We start from the raw sequence: 16,554 nt of genomic DNA, 5'->3' as shown, positions 1-16,554 counted from the left end.
TTTTTTTTTTTTTTATCTCGCAGTACACTTGAACCTATAGTTAAACTTCCATGGCACCCTTAAATTATGTTGATCAAAACAAAGGAGTAAAATAAGAATATACTTGTTGTACTTTGAATTTCTTTCAAAAATAATTTAATGAATGATCTTTAACACTTTTTGTGGCACACCTAAGATCCTCTCATGGCACACTGGTTGAAAATCACTGCTCTAGATGGTATAAACTAGAATGAGTGAAGGGGCTAGGAGTAGGTTTATCTGGATGTAACAGAAAAATCTAAAGTACCACTGGCTTAAACACGATAGACATTTACTTCTCTCTCAAGCTTTGAGTGAGAATTCAGAGCTAATGCGTCTTCATGGACCCAGATCCCTTCTTGCAGCTCTGTTCTACCATCTGCAGGTCTAAAATGGCTGTTAGAGGTCCTACCATTAGGGGCTCATCCCAGATGTCAGGAAGGAGGAAAAGGCAAAGACTGTTCCACTCTCTGTAGGGAGAGACTGGAGCAATCCACACAGTGCTGCTACTTAGATCTCATTGGTGAAAATTTGGTTCATGCCCACTCTTAGATATGTAGAGCTTTATTGCTGAAGGAGAGGATGGATGCTAAGGAGTAACCAGTGGTCTTTGCCTTAGGGAAATGACTAGAAATCCTTCTCTCTCTCTCTCTCTCTCTCTCTGTGTCTCTCTCTCTTTTTTGAGACAGCGTCTCAAGCTGTTGCCCTGGGTAGAGTGCCATGGCATCATAGCTCACAGCAACCCCCAACTCTTGGGCTCAAGCAATCCTCTTGCCTCAGTTTTTCTCTCTTTAGTAGAGAGAGGGTCTCGCTTTTGCTCAGACTAGTCTCGAACTCCTGAGCTCAAGCAATCCACACACCTCAGCCTCCCAGAGTGCTAGGATTACATGTGTGAGCCACCGTGCTCCCCTCCCCACCCAATTTCTTTCTCAAATAGCACTGACGAGGCCAAGATCAAGATGGAAGAGTCAGGACTTGTCTAGCTAAAAATACCCAGTCCTTATGCTAGATTATATTTCTTTTAATGAAAACTATGAAACTTCCTAAGCAACATTTAAAGATTGACAACAAAAATCTTCCTATATTAGTTTCCCAGAAGCTACAGAGGTTTCTGCATAACGTGGCATTCGCTCATAAATAAAAGATTATACTGAGTGTGACAGAAAAACACTGCATACCAAAAAATAAAATTAATATTTTATTGTTAATTTGGTAAACACAAGTGAACATTTCTCAGGGAAACATGATTCTTCTTTGGCTTTTCTAGAATAAGCTGTCAGGTTAAGAGACCTCTATAATAAAAGGAATTTCCTGTTATATATTTCATCCGCCTTTCCCGTAGATTTTTAAGATTGTTCTCTAAATCTCCCCTTGCCATATGAAGAAGGGATTTCTAGCATAGTCTCTTGATATACAGTAACCTGCTCTGCTCTGGAGGCCAACCGTGGATGGGAAACACTCTGTGAGAGTCGTAGCACATGAAGGCTGTTACGTGTTTCACTTGAAATGAGTAATAGTGAACAGAAAATGAAATCTGCAAAGCATCATACATTTTCTCCTAAATCTTGATGAAAAGAGTATTAAAGGATTAATCTTCCTTGCTATCTATCTGTCTTTCTCAGGAGAGCATTCAAGAAGTTCGTAGCTTATTTGTGTAAAGAATGAAGCAATAATGTTGTTTTCAAATTCAGAGCACATATTTTTCCCATAGCTGCCCTGAATGTGAAAGCTGTAAACTTGAGTATAGATTCCTGCTACTGCAGATATTGAACTAGTGATAGTTACTTTGCTTCATGTGAATGGCTGTAGTTTGAAATTCAGGAAGAATTTAATTCCTACAGGATCGATAGAGAAAAAGTTGTAAAGGAGGTTCTTAGCAGGCCTTATTCATGATTGAAGCAGCTACCAAGTACAGGAGATGTACTTAGTAAGCTAGCTAGAGTTCTATGAACTGTATTTTGAAGTCCATGTGTTTGAGGCGCTTTTCTGACTTTCTGCAGGAGCACTCTTAATGGTCTCAATTTTTCTTGACTATTTTCCATAGCATCCAGATATAAGATGTACCGCTTGCTAATGCACCAGATGTTTGCTTGTTTTTAATTTCAGAGATGGTATTTGAAAAGGATATATGTGTCTGTGATTAAAATGCATCCACTTCTAATTTTTTTAGATAGAAATTCTCAGCTTTTCACTAGTTCCACCTATAAACGTTTGTGCATCTGCATTTGACCTCATTCCCTTTCATGTATCAGAATAAAGGTCCCTTTCCTCAGAAAGGTTAAAGCTTTCAGCAAGTATTCCCCCTTCTTCCCCGTCCCTTTAAGATCCCCCTCTTCACAGACTCTTTAAACACAGAGCCTTCACAATTTTGTGTATAATTAAGGAAGTGGCAGCATGTTTCCTGAGCAATAGAGTAAATTTGTCAGTGTGTTTGCAATAAAAGTAGAACCGAAAACTAACTATTTACTCATCAAGGAATTTCTCATAAGACAATAATCTGAGATCATCAAAATCCCTATAAAATAAAGTTCACCCAGGTATTACCTTTAGTATATTTCGTCAGTTTGGAATAGGAACAAGAAACAATCTGGCTGTGGTTTGGGAGGGCCCAAGAAATTTCACCTTTCGTCACCTCTCCCAAGTTCTAGATCAATTGAGTTATACAACAGAAAAGGCAGGTGGAAAATCAAACACACTGTGATCTTCTGATAATGGAGAGTACAGCTTGGGTGCACAGCTTCCTAATACTGAATCTCCACGTTGGACAGACTTGCCTCCCAGGGAATGGGACGTACAAGGCAGATCAATGGCACCTGTGTGGGGATCCACCACTGTAAAAGTTAGACAGGCGCCCTCTAAAGAGGAAGAGGGAGCTGGGGAAGCCCCTCCTCCCCAGGGGAAGCATTAGAAATGGAAGTAGGGGGGCCAGAGGGTAACGCTGATGGACGACACTTCACACACAAGCTATAGATAGAAGCCACCAAGTTCTATCAACTCAGGAAGAGTTTAATACACTAATGACATATCCACACCGGCATGTGCTACAGTCAATTAAATCATATTTTTGAAGGCTATTCAGTGACAGAGTGAATTATCCAAATGTATTAAATAAGGTGAAACTCTTTTTTGTTTACCATTAGTATATAAAACTCTTTATATAAGTTTAATTTTATAACCTATATGCACTTACAGAACAAAAAAAATGGAAGAAAACTTTCAAAATATTAATAGTGGTTATCTCCAGGGAAGATATATTTACCTATTTAAATATATCTGTTTCTTCCACATTTGACACGATCAGGTGTGTTCAAGGCTGTAGACTCTCTTCCATATTTGAAAAATTAGCTGTAATGTCCATGGACACTTACTAGGGAGGGGAATAACCATTGTCTTACCAGGCAAAGGGGACTGAAAGGTGACATACCTTTGGGGCTTCTGGAGGCATAGCCTGAAGTGATTGGTCTTAAGTGTAAAAATCCTTTAAAGCCCCAGCTTTTATTTTATTTTACATATTCATGAGAATTTTACCTTCTGTTCTGCCATACAGCCTGGCTTTAAAAAATGAAATGGTGCTTTAGCTCCCTGTCGGGAAATTGAAATGAAACCATTTCAATCTTTTCTTTTCTCAAATGTCCGTGCTGTGGCCTGGAATCTGTCAGAGTTGGGCCATGGTGTCAGATTGGACCCTGTTCTTTTCCTCAGCTGTTCCTCTCTCCTGGCTCACACTGGATTTTGAGAATCCAGAGTCACATTCAAATCTGCACGCAGGTGACAGTGATTGTTTCACTGCTGGGCAAGCTATGATGATATTCCCCAAGGAGAGGAGCCCAGTGGCCAAGAATTGACCCAGAGTGGGGTGTGGAGGCTGCAGGTAGTGGGAATAACTGACTCCATCTCCTTGCTGAGGAGACTGTGGCCTTCCTTGGGCTTGTCCACATAGAGAGGGACACTGGGTCACTGCTCTGTTAGCCTCGTGTAGTCTCCCTGTTAGTACTCATCAAAGAACATTCCAGGGAAGAAAGATGTTTTCTAAAACTCTGCCATTCCTGATTATAAATGAAATACTTGCACGAAAAGACCCATTTCCCACAATTAATTCTCCCTCTCTAGCTCTCGAGCTTCATTTTTTATTGTGATATTTGTCCCATAGAGGGGAAGGCATTCTTTAGCTTATGGTTGAGGATGGAGCAGCCACATTCATGTGTGTTTGATAGATTTTTTGATGTGGGCATCTCTTTAACTTAGCTCACTCATTTTGACGTATACCAGTTTAGTCACATCTGTTGAACAAGCCTTCATCAATTTTAGTACCATTTTCTAGGCTTTACCTTTTCTGGTGAATCTGAAGTGGACTTAGGAGGGAAATTGAGCACATTGTAATTGCTTATCTGTGTTTTTCACAACCCTGTTTCTCGTCAAGATTTCTCTCTTCTATTCAACTTTTTCTTGCATACTTGGGTTTTAAATGTTGCTCCAAAAGTGATGATCTGAGGCAATTATCTTTGGAATTTTCTAGCATTTATTTATGCATTACCAAAATTTAGGCTACTTGTATCTAATTAGTAAAAACCTGTGTTTTATGGCAGGATCTCACCTAATATGCACAAGGTGAGGGCGTTCACCAGGGCCCTGGGGTGAAGGGCTCAACTACAACTTGAACTTTATAAAAATGAAAACAATGTAACCTAAATGTTTGTATCCTCATATCAATCTGAATTAAAACAACAACAACAACAGTATTTTAAGAGTGTATCTGCAAGGGGGCATGTGGGATTTTCTCTGTTGTCCCCGATTTGGCACCAGGAGCCACAGCTTGAACTAAAGAGCACCAAGTAGTCCGCATTCTAATGACAGCACCAGCAATTGGAAAGGGTACATTTCCTCGGTGTTCACAGATACCGTGCAGAACAGGTGCTACAAAGGCAATCCCACCCTCTCCCTGCATCTGGCACCTTACTCTAATTTATATAAACAGAGAACTGAGGAATGAGAGAGAAACAGAGTCAGAGCGCAGGGCAGGCAGCAGGACCTTGGGCTTTGGGGACAGCTGCGCTCACAATGAAAGACAAATCTCTCCTGTCCCTCGCCTGGTGCTTGCCCTTTCCAGCAGCTGAGCGAAGGGAAGAGCACCCTTCTACATACTGCCTGGACATGGACTTGGGCAGGAGCCTTGATTTGCCCTTAGACCTCGTTATGGAGAAGAAGTGAGCTGGAGACAGAGCCAGTGTCTCAGTTGAGGTTCTGCTGGAAGTACAACCCGAGATGAGGGTCTGGGTCTAAATAACTTGTGTAGGAGTGGATTCTAGGAAACTCTGAGCAGAGAGCGGGATGTGAGACTAGGAAAGCCAGGCAGCCACCAAAGACACAAGGAGGTGGCTGATACTTAACTCAGCTGGGGAATGCTAGGAAGCAGTGTAGAATTCAGGCCTTAGAAGGGTGAAGTGTCTCAGGTGTTTGAAGACCACCTCAGATCAGCTCACATAGGTCACTGTTGAGGGTCACTCCCTGGAACACGTTAATTCCCTGTCACTCTTACGTCCCCTACAAGTAGGCAAAGTGGTTGCCAGACACCTGAGAAAGCCCCCGGGCAAAGATACAGATACTGGCACGAGAAATCTGGTCTGGAAGGAGGCGTCCACAGTCTGGGGCTGCAGGCTGACAGGGAGGCTAAGAGGAACAGCCTGCCTGTCAGCTTAGCAAAGCAAGGTGTGTGACTTTTCAATGGACAAGAAGAAATTTGGACAATAGCTCAACTTGATCATTTCATTGCCTACTAACAAGATAACTCCAGCAGGAAGAAGTAACCAGGGTAGTGTGGGAGGTGAGACCTGAGGACATATGGAGAGTTCTCTAAAGAACACGTCGTCCCTCGCCCAGCGTTTGTCCACAAACACAGAAAGTACCAAGGCGTTGCTTTTTATTTCCTTTCGCTCTTTCTCTATCAAAACCTCCTCTTTCTCCCATAGTTTCAAGGCATAAGACCCAATATCAAAATTTAGTAGGCGCAGATGGCTGAGGTCACAGCGGTATACTTCTTTTCAGGAATTTTGCAGAGTAATCTGTATTCGCCTGTTTGGTATTTCCCCAAAGTGCAGAGAAATTCGGTAGGAAAATGTCTTTAGTAGGTAAAGAAATTACAGATGTACGAGACACACAGCTCTTCTGCAGCATATCTGATCTTCCCTCCGCTCACTGAGGATAGAGATCGTATCTTACTTGACTTTGTGTCTCCTACAGGACCTAGCACATGGCACTCATCATAACCTTAGAGGTTTTGAAAAGACATGACTTTTGTATCTTCAAGTATACCAAGGATTGTACTGTGTTTCTATGATTTCTTTTTTGTTACAAATAACTAAAACAACACAACACACTTAAGACTTCTTAAAAGAATATGCAGTGCATGCTCGAATTTTTAAGTGGTGGGAGAATTTTAGCAAATTCATCTTTCAGATAACTTTCCCATGAGATCAATATAAGGTAGAGAGAGGAATCTTAGACAGGTGTGGATCCCCACCTTCTTTCCCCCCAAAATGTGATCAAGGAAGCAAACGCGATAAGTCTGCTAATTAAGTTTTCAAACTCACCTAGAAAAAGAGCCACATACTCATTGCTGAATATCACTATGGTCACCTTTGAAGTATTCCCCTTGGGGAGGTATGCGCTGACCCCAGCTCCTCGTCCACCCTTCAAAGCAATTTTGGAACTTTTTTCTGGAATGACCATCAGAGCAGCCATTGATGAGTTATCACTGATTGTCACCCTACACACTTCACCTGTATGATCTCATTAAATCCTCACCACAGCAAGCCTCCTTGGGTAGGTTATTATTATTATTCCTGAGGGAAGAGGATTCCAATCCAGGCAGTCTGGGTTAGAGTCTAAATTCTTAACCACCATACAAAACCACCTTTATGCCACGTAGTCAGAAGAGCTAGTAGATGCCACACATTGCACAGCCATGAGGCAGAGAGGGAAGCCATGAGGCCTTGGGTGCGTGATGACGGAGCAGAAAACCGACTGGAGCGAAGTCAGGACTAAGAGGAGGGAACATCTGGAGATTGTCATTTGACGGGATCAGGTGCATTCAGGGTGGTATGGCCTTTATCTGGACATTGTCATCTGCATGGACACTCTAGAAAGTGCCTGATGGTCACTCCTCCTCCCCCCTCAGTCCAGGGAATGACCTCTCAGATGCCTCGCTTACATGATATAATCACAGCAGCTGTCATCGCCCACCTCGTGTGCCTTAACTGATGTCACTACTGATCATTACAGAGACCAAGCCACTGAGGCGGTAGGAGTTCTTATCTTCTAGTTGCAAGATATTTTCCCACCTTTGTCCTTTGTATCTAGTTTTCTAAATGTGTGGGTTCCTCTAATCCAAAGTAGCCCTCAATCTCACCTCCTTCCTTAAAATAAAATGGTGATGCAAGAAAAATCAATTTTTAGTCCTAGGTAACCCAAAGTCCTACTCTCAAACAATCATACAGCCTAAACAGGTTTGTAATTCATATGCTACAAACCTCAGTACAAAACTTGCTCTTCGAGCTGTATTCAGTTTACCCTCGTCTGGGAGATTCTGTGTTCCTCTGCATCAGATATTCCTGATCTTTTAATATGCTATCCCATTTCACAAAAGGAAAAAAAAATTTCCCTTTGACTAGATTCGTTTTTTTTTCACCCAGGAAGAAAACCCTTGCTCTATCAATCAGCTCCATGTTCATATTTTAAAGAACAGTATTTCTTCAAGTATGGTAGATAATGAACCTGATTCATTTGCATATTTCAATGAGTATTTAAGGAATACTGTCAGTGATATAAGAGAGGGCATGTAATTAAATTATGAAGGTTACTTAATCCACTATAGACTATATGTTATTAAAAATAATTTTAGGCTCGATGCCTGTAGCTCAAGAAGCTAGGGCACCAGCCACATACACTGGAACTGGTGGGTTCGAATCCAGCCTGGGCCCGCCAAACAACAATGACAACTACAACCAAAAAAATGGCCGGGCATTTTGGTTGTGGCAGATGCCTATGGTCCCAGCTACTTGGGAGGCTAAGACAAGAAACTAGCTTAAGCCCAAGAGTATGAGGTTGCTGTGAGCTGTGACACCATGGCACTCTACCCAGGGGGACAGCTTGAGACTCTATCTCAAAAAAATAAATAAATAAAAATAATGTTAAAGTCAATACTTTTGGAGGATGAGGCATGTTACCATAGTCATAGGCTGAACATTTAAATCCAAATAGTAAATCTAATCTATGAATAAAACTTGACCCGAAATTATTTGGGGTTTGATTTTAGTTTTTTAATGACAAGAAACACAGAATCTTTAGTCCATAATAGTTACTTGATGGGGTCATTTATACTAATATATACCAAACAGGAAAAAAAAGGAAATAAAACAAACCTCCAAATGTCATTTATTTGGAATGCTAATAAATGTCACAAATTAAATGTGTTTTAATGAATTTAAGATAACTATAACAAATAAAATACACAGTCAGTTCATGAACTTAAAGTCTCCCTTTAACCTCTACCCCTTTGAATCCTCTCTGTGTCAGATTTGATTTGAAATCTGTTTGACTTTTTGAAGAGTTCCATGGTTGGGTTTTTGCTGAAGCCCAAAGATTTGCAATATAAAGATGAGATGTTCTGTTCTTCCATATATTCTAAACTCCTGCTAAACTTTTCCTTTGTGGCTATTATTAAAATACCTGGTAAGAAGACATTATTGCTTCGTTTTAACAGCTTCAAATCCTAACTATCATTTTTTCTACCTTCTCAGGAATATTTTTACACTTAAATTCTCCCAATCTCCACATCGTGTTTCCTGGCGTTTTGGTACTCTTTTGGAAGGGCAATTTGACCTGACACATTTCCAAAACAATTTTCTACTGGCTAAGCCTAAACATGGCATTAAGTTCTTTCTTCTCTTCATAGCTCAGATCTTCTTCTGGAGACGATGTCAGTCAGCCACCACTTTCACCCAGAGTCCCCCCAGTCTACCTGCCTCCTCAGTCCCTTGCCCACTCATGAGGGTCATCACTTCCTTTCTGTTTGGATTCTAGGTGGCAATCCAGAGGTTGAGATGGATCATCTATATTCATTCTCCTAGGAATCTGGATTAGGGCACAAAGAGCCCTGAGAGTAGATTTTTGTTTTTGTTTGTTATCAGTAGGTAGGGAACGCAGAGTTGGGACTGGGCACAGAGAACCTGGGAGACTCCATCAACACAAGGAAGATGATTGCAAAGAGAAGCCGTGACAACACAGTGTGTAACGCCGGAAGCAAACCAACGCAGGCTGGAGGGAGGAGCCATGCACTTCCCACCAGCTTGCCTTGTCCTGGCGCCGGCTCCTCTTGGGGCCCAATTCATCTCCCTGCTTTTGGCGTGGAAGGGATATTCCTGCATGCTTCCAGGGAATCCCCCACTTGGTTAAGCTAACTAAGTGCCCATCCAACCCTCATGAACAACCAAGAGTGGCCGAGACATCTTCTGTAAATTGTATTTTCCCTTTGTAACTTTTTGTCTTAAAACTGAAAATACCCTTCATTTAGGGGTGACCAGTAAGTCTCTATTAACTTCTATTTGCAAACGTTTCTCTCAAAATCATTTTTACTTCTTTTCCTTATTCTTGAAGTAATGTACCCATTATAGTTTAAGATAAAGCAGAAAAAGATAGCTATCAAAGTTTTTGTCTCTTACTCTACAGATGTGTAGGTGCCTGTATATAATATGAAATATGTCTTTAAAGCACACATTATTGTTTTTATTTTCTAAGTCTTATAATGAAAATTTTCCCATACAATGAGCTGGGCATTCTTGCCTTGAATTTGATGAGGATGCTTCAGGAATGGTTTTGGCCCCTGGTTTATGACAGCTCTTTTTGTCATATTATGTGAGCACCTCTCTGTTCTTTGTCTAATTCATTTGTAAAATCATAAACAGATGCCCAAATACCAAATAATATTTGGGCCATTGTCTTCCTTGACCTCTTGATGTGACACATGAATAAATTCTTTAGTATCTTTGACTTGGGGGGCTAAATTCTACTTGGTCATAGGAATTTAACATTACAACTGAAGTTATTTTATAAAGTTATTCATAACAATATTAGAAATAGAGTAGAATTTGATTCTTTTTCTTGTAGTGCATTGGCGAGCTACTAAAGAGTAATGTGTTAGTTATTTGACCTCTAATTTTCATTTGGATTATGATGAGTTTACTTTTGCTATCCAGATTTTCTTTATTCCCTGTGTAACTTTATTTTAAATAGTGGAATTGGTCATTGTTAGAAATTTGTTGGGTCTTTCGAGTGTTTGTTCTGTTGAGGTTTTTTACCGTCTCAATTAAGTCTGCTACACGTTAACCCCCTGTGCACCCCATTTCCCAGTTTGATGTAATATCCCTATGGGTCCCTTTCAGAATGATTTGTGTCCATGTTTAATAACTAAAGCATGTATGTGGGTGGAAAGACTCCGTGACCATAAATCTGACATCGAACTCTTCTTTGACCCTTTGGTTCTTCTGTGACTTGGCTAGACTGTAATAAATAGCCTAAATATTACTAGAGCCAACATTTTTTTTTCCTTCTAGACTTTCAATCTATGAAGCCTAAGTAGTTAAAATAAATGAAACATACTAAGTGTGATTGATTTACAATACAGTATAAATAAGAAATCTCAGTTACTGCAGAATGCTTGCTCCAACTATACTGTCAATATTGTTTTTCTTTCTTTTTGTTCATTTTCAGTTAATGGTTCTCTTATGCCATCAAATAGTACAATTAGAAATCCCTCGCACAGTATCTCATATACAAGAGAAGTTCAACGTGGTTTGGGAGAAATAAATTTAAGTACAATATTTATAAGAGTTTTTACTTCATAATTGTAGAATAGAGTTTACTGTAATGATAATTGTTGGACTAGAATTTATTAGTTTGTGTTACCTATTGGGCATATAGCTAGAGAGAATTGAGGCATTTGATTATTTATTCTTTCATTCACTTATTTCATAGATTTTTTTGCTGTTTTTTGGCCGGGCCTGGGTTTGAACCCACCACCTCTGGCATATGGGGCCAGCGCCCCACTCCTTTAAGCCACCGGTGCCACCCATATTTCATAGACATTTTTTACCATTGATAGAGTGAAATATAAGATTCAGTCCTTGCCATACAGTGAATGCATTGCAATCTAGCTTAAGTTATAGTCGGACTTATAAACATTAACTCTAATAGTTATAATAATTTACTATAATTAGTACAGCTGAATGTGAGTGGGACCATTGAGGTGGATTTATTTCATACACAGCAGAATTTGGGAAAGTGTCAAAGAGCAGAGGAACTTTGAGTTTGTCTTGAAGAACTAGTGAAAGGCAGAGGAGGACAGATTGGGAGATAGGAAAGAGTTGTTAAGAACTTTTAAGCTGAGCAAACATCAGCAAAGCATAGTATATTCTAGAATCCCCAAATAGACTGGCCTATCTCCAGTGGAGCGCAAGAGATGGACGGAGGAAGTAGACAGGAAACAGGGACGTGGCTGGAAGTGTTATTTAGGACTAGATAGGAAAAGGACATGTAAAAAAGGGAGGACTTTATTTTGTAGACAGAAAGAACATATTGGAAGCTTAAAAACATGACCAGATCAGAATTTCAGAAAGACAATATTGATGGCAGATCCGAAAATGCATTTTAAAAAAGCAGCTTCCACTAGAGATGTTCGAAAGAACGGTTGAGTTTTCCAAGTGGAGACTGAAGTTCCTGAACCAAGGCTGGGGCAATCAGGTAATTCAAAGGTGGCATATAAAGGTCCGGATGGTTACTAACTATGAAAACATCAGAAAGAAGATATTGTAGATTACTCCTGGATTTCAGACTTGGAAGATGGGCCAGATTACAGTGCCATATGTGATATACCGTATCTTTAAAACAGGAGGGGGGAGCCCTTATTTGTGCATGGGGAGTTAAGTTAGGAAGGCCATAGGGTGCATAGTTTGTAGATCTCTGTCTTTGATTATTTTGCGTTTTCCTGCATTACTTTTTCATCCCTACACATCTCTTTTTCTGTCTTAGCCTGTTCTCTTCTACAGCTTTCAGCTTTTGTTTTTATAGAGGCTTTGACTTTCTAAATCCTGGTGATGCAAGCACCATTCTATCATGCTTATCTTCTTTTTGTTTTAGTATTAAGTTGAGCACTTTTCTAAATCCTCGAGTTGATTTTCCCTTGAGCATGCATCTATTTTGACTTGCACCTTTGATTATTGTAGTCCATACCCACGTGTATCTATTTAAATTTAACTAAAATTAAGTAAAATCATTAATGCAGTTCCTCAGTTGTTGTGCTATAGCCACTGTATGGAACAGAACAGATGACATGTCAATTATCACAAAAGTTCTGGTGAACACTGCTGATCCAGGCCCTCTGTTTTCAAAAGACACGGGGGAGGGGGGCTTATTATTATCTCTGTCCACTGAATACTTGAATAGGTTATTGGTTTAACAGTCATAGAAATAGCAAGTTTTACAGCCACGAATTGTAACACTCATTCTACCCAGTTGTATATTACAAACACGATGACTGGAGGTGCTCTTTCATTCATGGATGAGGAAAAGCCAGAATAAAAACCCATAACTAGATCTGGCTTTCTTGAAAATTTTCTGCCAGCTAAAATAAAGATAGACTATAGATCTAGAATATGAGAATTCTCTATGAAAAACCCAGAACTAAATTCTAGAAAGCATTTGTTACATGCACTTAACATATACGAATAAAAACGCTGAAATGGCAATGAGAAATCAGGGAATTCACAATAGACTGAAATTAAAACAAAACGGGCTGAGAAGCTGAAAGGAACAGAGACCTGAGTAAGAAAGAACTATTGTAGTAAGGAGAGTGTTATAAGGAGAATGCAATGCTGGGATTAATTTTTAATTAGTAAAAGGGAGAAAATAACACTGCATAAAACCAAAACAGTGATACAGAAGAAAACTTGAGATAGTCCTGCCAAATTCAACAGTAGAATGAGATGAATATGAGAAAGAACTAGAATGTCTGAAGTCCGGAAAATGATGAGCCAACAGAATAACTTCTTTCCCCCTAACTAATATCCAAACATATAAAATAAACGTGCTTCCAACTGAAGATACCTGAGCATTCCAATCACAAATAGTAACTGAACAGTGGACAAAGCATGGTGAAATTTTAGAATTTGAGGGGGAAGCTTCAAAGTAGCTACAGTATCTTATCAGTACTGATGGTTTCCTAACAAAGAAAAAAATATATGTGCAACACAAGTTGAAACACTCATACAATTTATTAATTTGTCGCTCCTCGGAGGAGAAAATGCCAGCGATATGATGACCATAGGTTTTAGTTCATGGCATCAAATTCTTTACAAATGACTTGTGAGCTTCTCCAGCCGGCATCCTCAGTTCAAGGCTGGCCCCAGCGGGTAACTGTAGCTCAGATTGTGTGGTGGTTGACATTGTACCTGCATACAGTTTAAGTAATGAAGCCCGCAAGCCCGCAAATACCATCTCTACACAGGATTTGTTGCAACCTCTCTTTTTGTTCTTTCAAGACCGTTTTCTCAAAACAGCCTCTCGTGGCCTAACTTGGGGTGGGGGCTGGGGGATGCAGTCTTGTGTAATGGTGATGGATCTCGGGTGTTAGGACAGTGTTACACAACCCTGCATTTTTATCATTCTAGTGACTATTGCTGGACAAGGGGAGCTTACTTCCCTGCCAGATATTTATACAAGCTAATCAGAGGCTTGATATAATACAGATGGTGATAACCTTTTGCCATGCAAAGTCCGTGTTCGGTTTTTCTTTGGCAGCAAAGGGTATGCCTCATTCAACGTTCTGGACCCCAAAATGCTGTTTCTTCAATGCCTCTCAAAGGGTAGCAGATGATGTAAACTATTTCAGGCACACTGAGAAGAGAATCAAGTGCCAGGCTTCCACCACATTCCACAAACATTACCACAGATCTATTTAGTTCTTAAATCTGGGTTATAAAAAATGTTTTTATTGAATTATGTTTTTATTGAAGTACATTGAAGCACAAAGCTCGAGGGGAGTGATAGATTATTTTCAGTAAATCTCCACCCCTCCTCTATCTTTAAAGTACATTCCCCAAACCCAGATCTTGTGTAATTCTTTGCTTGAACTACCAGTCTTGCTATTCTTCTTGCTAGTTGAAGCTTACTATACTGTCTTGGTTCCTGTAAATACCCACCAGTTCTCTGAAGAAGAAAAGGAAAAAAAGAATCACGGCTTGAAGTGTTTTGTGTGTAATGAGCAGTACAGGGAGAAATCTCTGCTCAATTCTAACCTGAGTGTTAAGGAATGTTATCAGCCTGAGCTAAGATTAGTATTATAAGATAGCACTTGTTTGTCTCAGAAGGACAGTAATGACATAAATGAAAACTTTATCTTTTTTTTAAACAAAACCATACAAAACAGACAGACATGTGAGCTCACACACACACACACACACACACACACACGTATCTTCGACTTACTCAAGACTCACTCAGGCACCTCTCTGCTCGAGATTATCCTAGAGTTTATCCACTCTGCTCATTCCTTAATTCATTCACTGAATAAATATTTATGGGCACATGGTCTGTGGCAGGCACTATCAAAAATAGCATACTGAAAAAGACACAAATTCCTTGTTTCCCCCTGTTCCCTTTTCCATCAAAATTCTCACTTTATTAATGTCTCGCTTAGAAGAGACAGTAATGAAAACAGGCGCACCTGTAGTTCTGACTATGTAACAAAAAGATTTATACCCTCTTCATATTTTGAAATTAAAAAAAACTTAAAAGGAGGGGTACAGGCATAGGGCAGCGTCCAGAGAGGTTAGATTCTGACTTCGGAGCAAAACTCAGAAAGTTTATCACTTCGTAAAAAGCAAGAATGATATAAACACAACTTGCCAGATCTTAGAGTACTAGAACTAGGAGTTTCCTCTTGAGTGTGGAACAATCTAGTTGTAAAGACAAATTAAATAATGTCTCATTCATGCCATCCTAACAGATAATTATACATTTCCCCCAGAAGTGAACTGCATACAAAAAAAAGTATGTGTTTGCATATACATGTGTGTGTGTGTGTTTTAGTCTGTTCTATTGTTGTTTATATTGATAGGACTTTTCTCTTGGAATGTGTAATAACTAAAAATGTAAATATAATACATATATATTATACTTTGTACACTTCAATCTGTTCCAATTATTATTTTTATTGATACTCAAATTGCCCTGAGGAAGCCGCCTCAGGCAGACTCCTGTCCTCTGGCTTAGACCAGAGGTCTGGCTTGACCCCTTCTTTGTTCCCAGCTCATCTTGTACATTCCCTGCCTCCAATCTGAAATCAGCCATTTTCTCAAGAATTCCTGTTTCCTTTTAGAGGGACTTGGTTTGGGGAGACCATAGTCAGGGCTTTAGAGATGCTCCTTTCCCCTGGGGCTGGATTTGTGTGTGTGTGCACCAGTGTATCTTTGAGACAGATTCCTAGAAGTGAGATGACTGGATCAAATGATTAGATAGAAAAGTTTTAATGGAAATTGTTATTTCATTCACTTACTTTCAAGCCCTATGGGAAAACGACATTCTCAACGTTAACCACAACATGATAAAAAAGAAAAAAGGAGGGTAGACTTGACTTACCAGATGTGGGAAGATGCTGTAAAGTGCTAGCAGCTGAAAGAGAGTGGGGTTGCCCAAGAATAAACAGGTAGATCAATAAACCAGAACAGAGAGACTCTGACCAGGAAAGAATAGATTGATCATATAAATGACTGGGGAGAAATTGCTTAGCCAGTGAATAAAAATAAAGGTAGTCTCCACTTCATAGGAAAGGCAAAAGAAAATGGCTGTCAGGATTAAAGAATCTTTTAAAAATAAAAGCGTTAGAGAGAAATATATGAGAATATTTTAATAGCCTTGGGGTGGGGAGACTTTCTAAACTGAGATTTAAGAAGACCTAGGAGGTGAGGATATCTCCAAGGTTTGGGTCTGAGCAAGTAGAATTGCTGCAATGTGGGTGTTCTTTATTGACAAATATCTATCGATTGTGTACTGTTTGGCATGCACTGTTCCAGTCTCTGGGTATGGAGGAATTGAAAAAAGAGACAAAAATACCTCTCTTCAAGGAAGTTCCATTTGGGGAGATGCTGGCCCCCTTTCCCTCTGAGCATCTCTGAGTTGGGTTGCAAAGGGATTATTAAAGTGACGTCCTTCTACCCAGCCCTGGCGTTCACCTCTAGCCCTCACCTCTTCCTCTAAACAGGTGAGGATGGCAGCATTCCAAAAGGTTTTCTGTATTTACATTCAAAGAGACTACAGAATTCCACCAGGAAAAGAAATTGTACATGTAAAAGATAAAATATTTGATCAATTTTTAAAAAATAATTATTGTTCTCATACTAAATATAATTTACTTCTTGAGACCCCCCAATTACCTGATGACAAAAATTTTCATCTAGGACTCAGGGGTGTCCGCCCTGTGGCTTGTGG

The 16,554-nt window shown here is 39.8% G+C and overlaps 1 protein-coding gene across 1 annotated transcript in view; it reads left to right on the top strand.

The window, feature by feature from the left end:
* The window catches only part of SVEP1 (sushi, von Willebrand factor type A, EGF and pentraxin domain containing 1), a 173,991-nt gene that overhangs the window by 9,395 nt on the left and 148,042 nt on the right, over window positions 1–16,554 (top strand). The window lies entirely within an intron of this gene.

The sequence above is a fragment of the Otolemur garnettii genome, unplaced genomic scaffold (genome assembly GCF_000181295.1).
Source record: "Otolemur garnettii isolate 467f Iridium unplaced genomic scaffold, OtoGar3 scaffold00014, whole genome shotgun sequence".
Taxonomy (NCBI): Eukaryota; Metazoa; Chordata; class Mammalia; order Primates; family Galagidae; genus Otolemur; species Otolemur garnettii.
The sequence above is the reverse complement of the archived record's forward strand: the minus strand, read 5'-3'. Positions and strand labels throughout refer to the sequence as shown.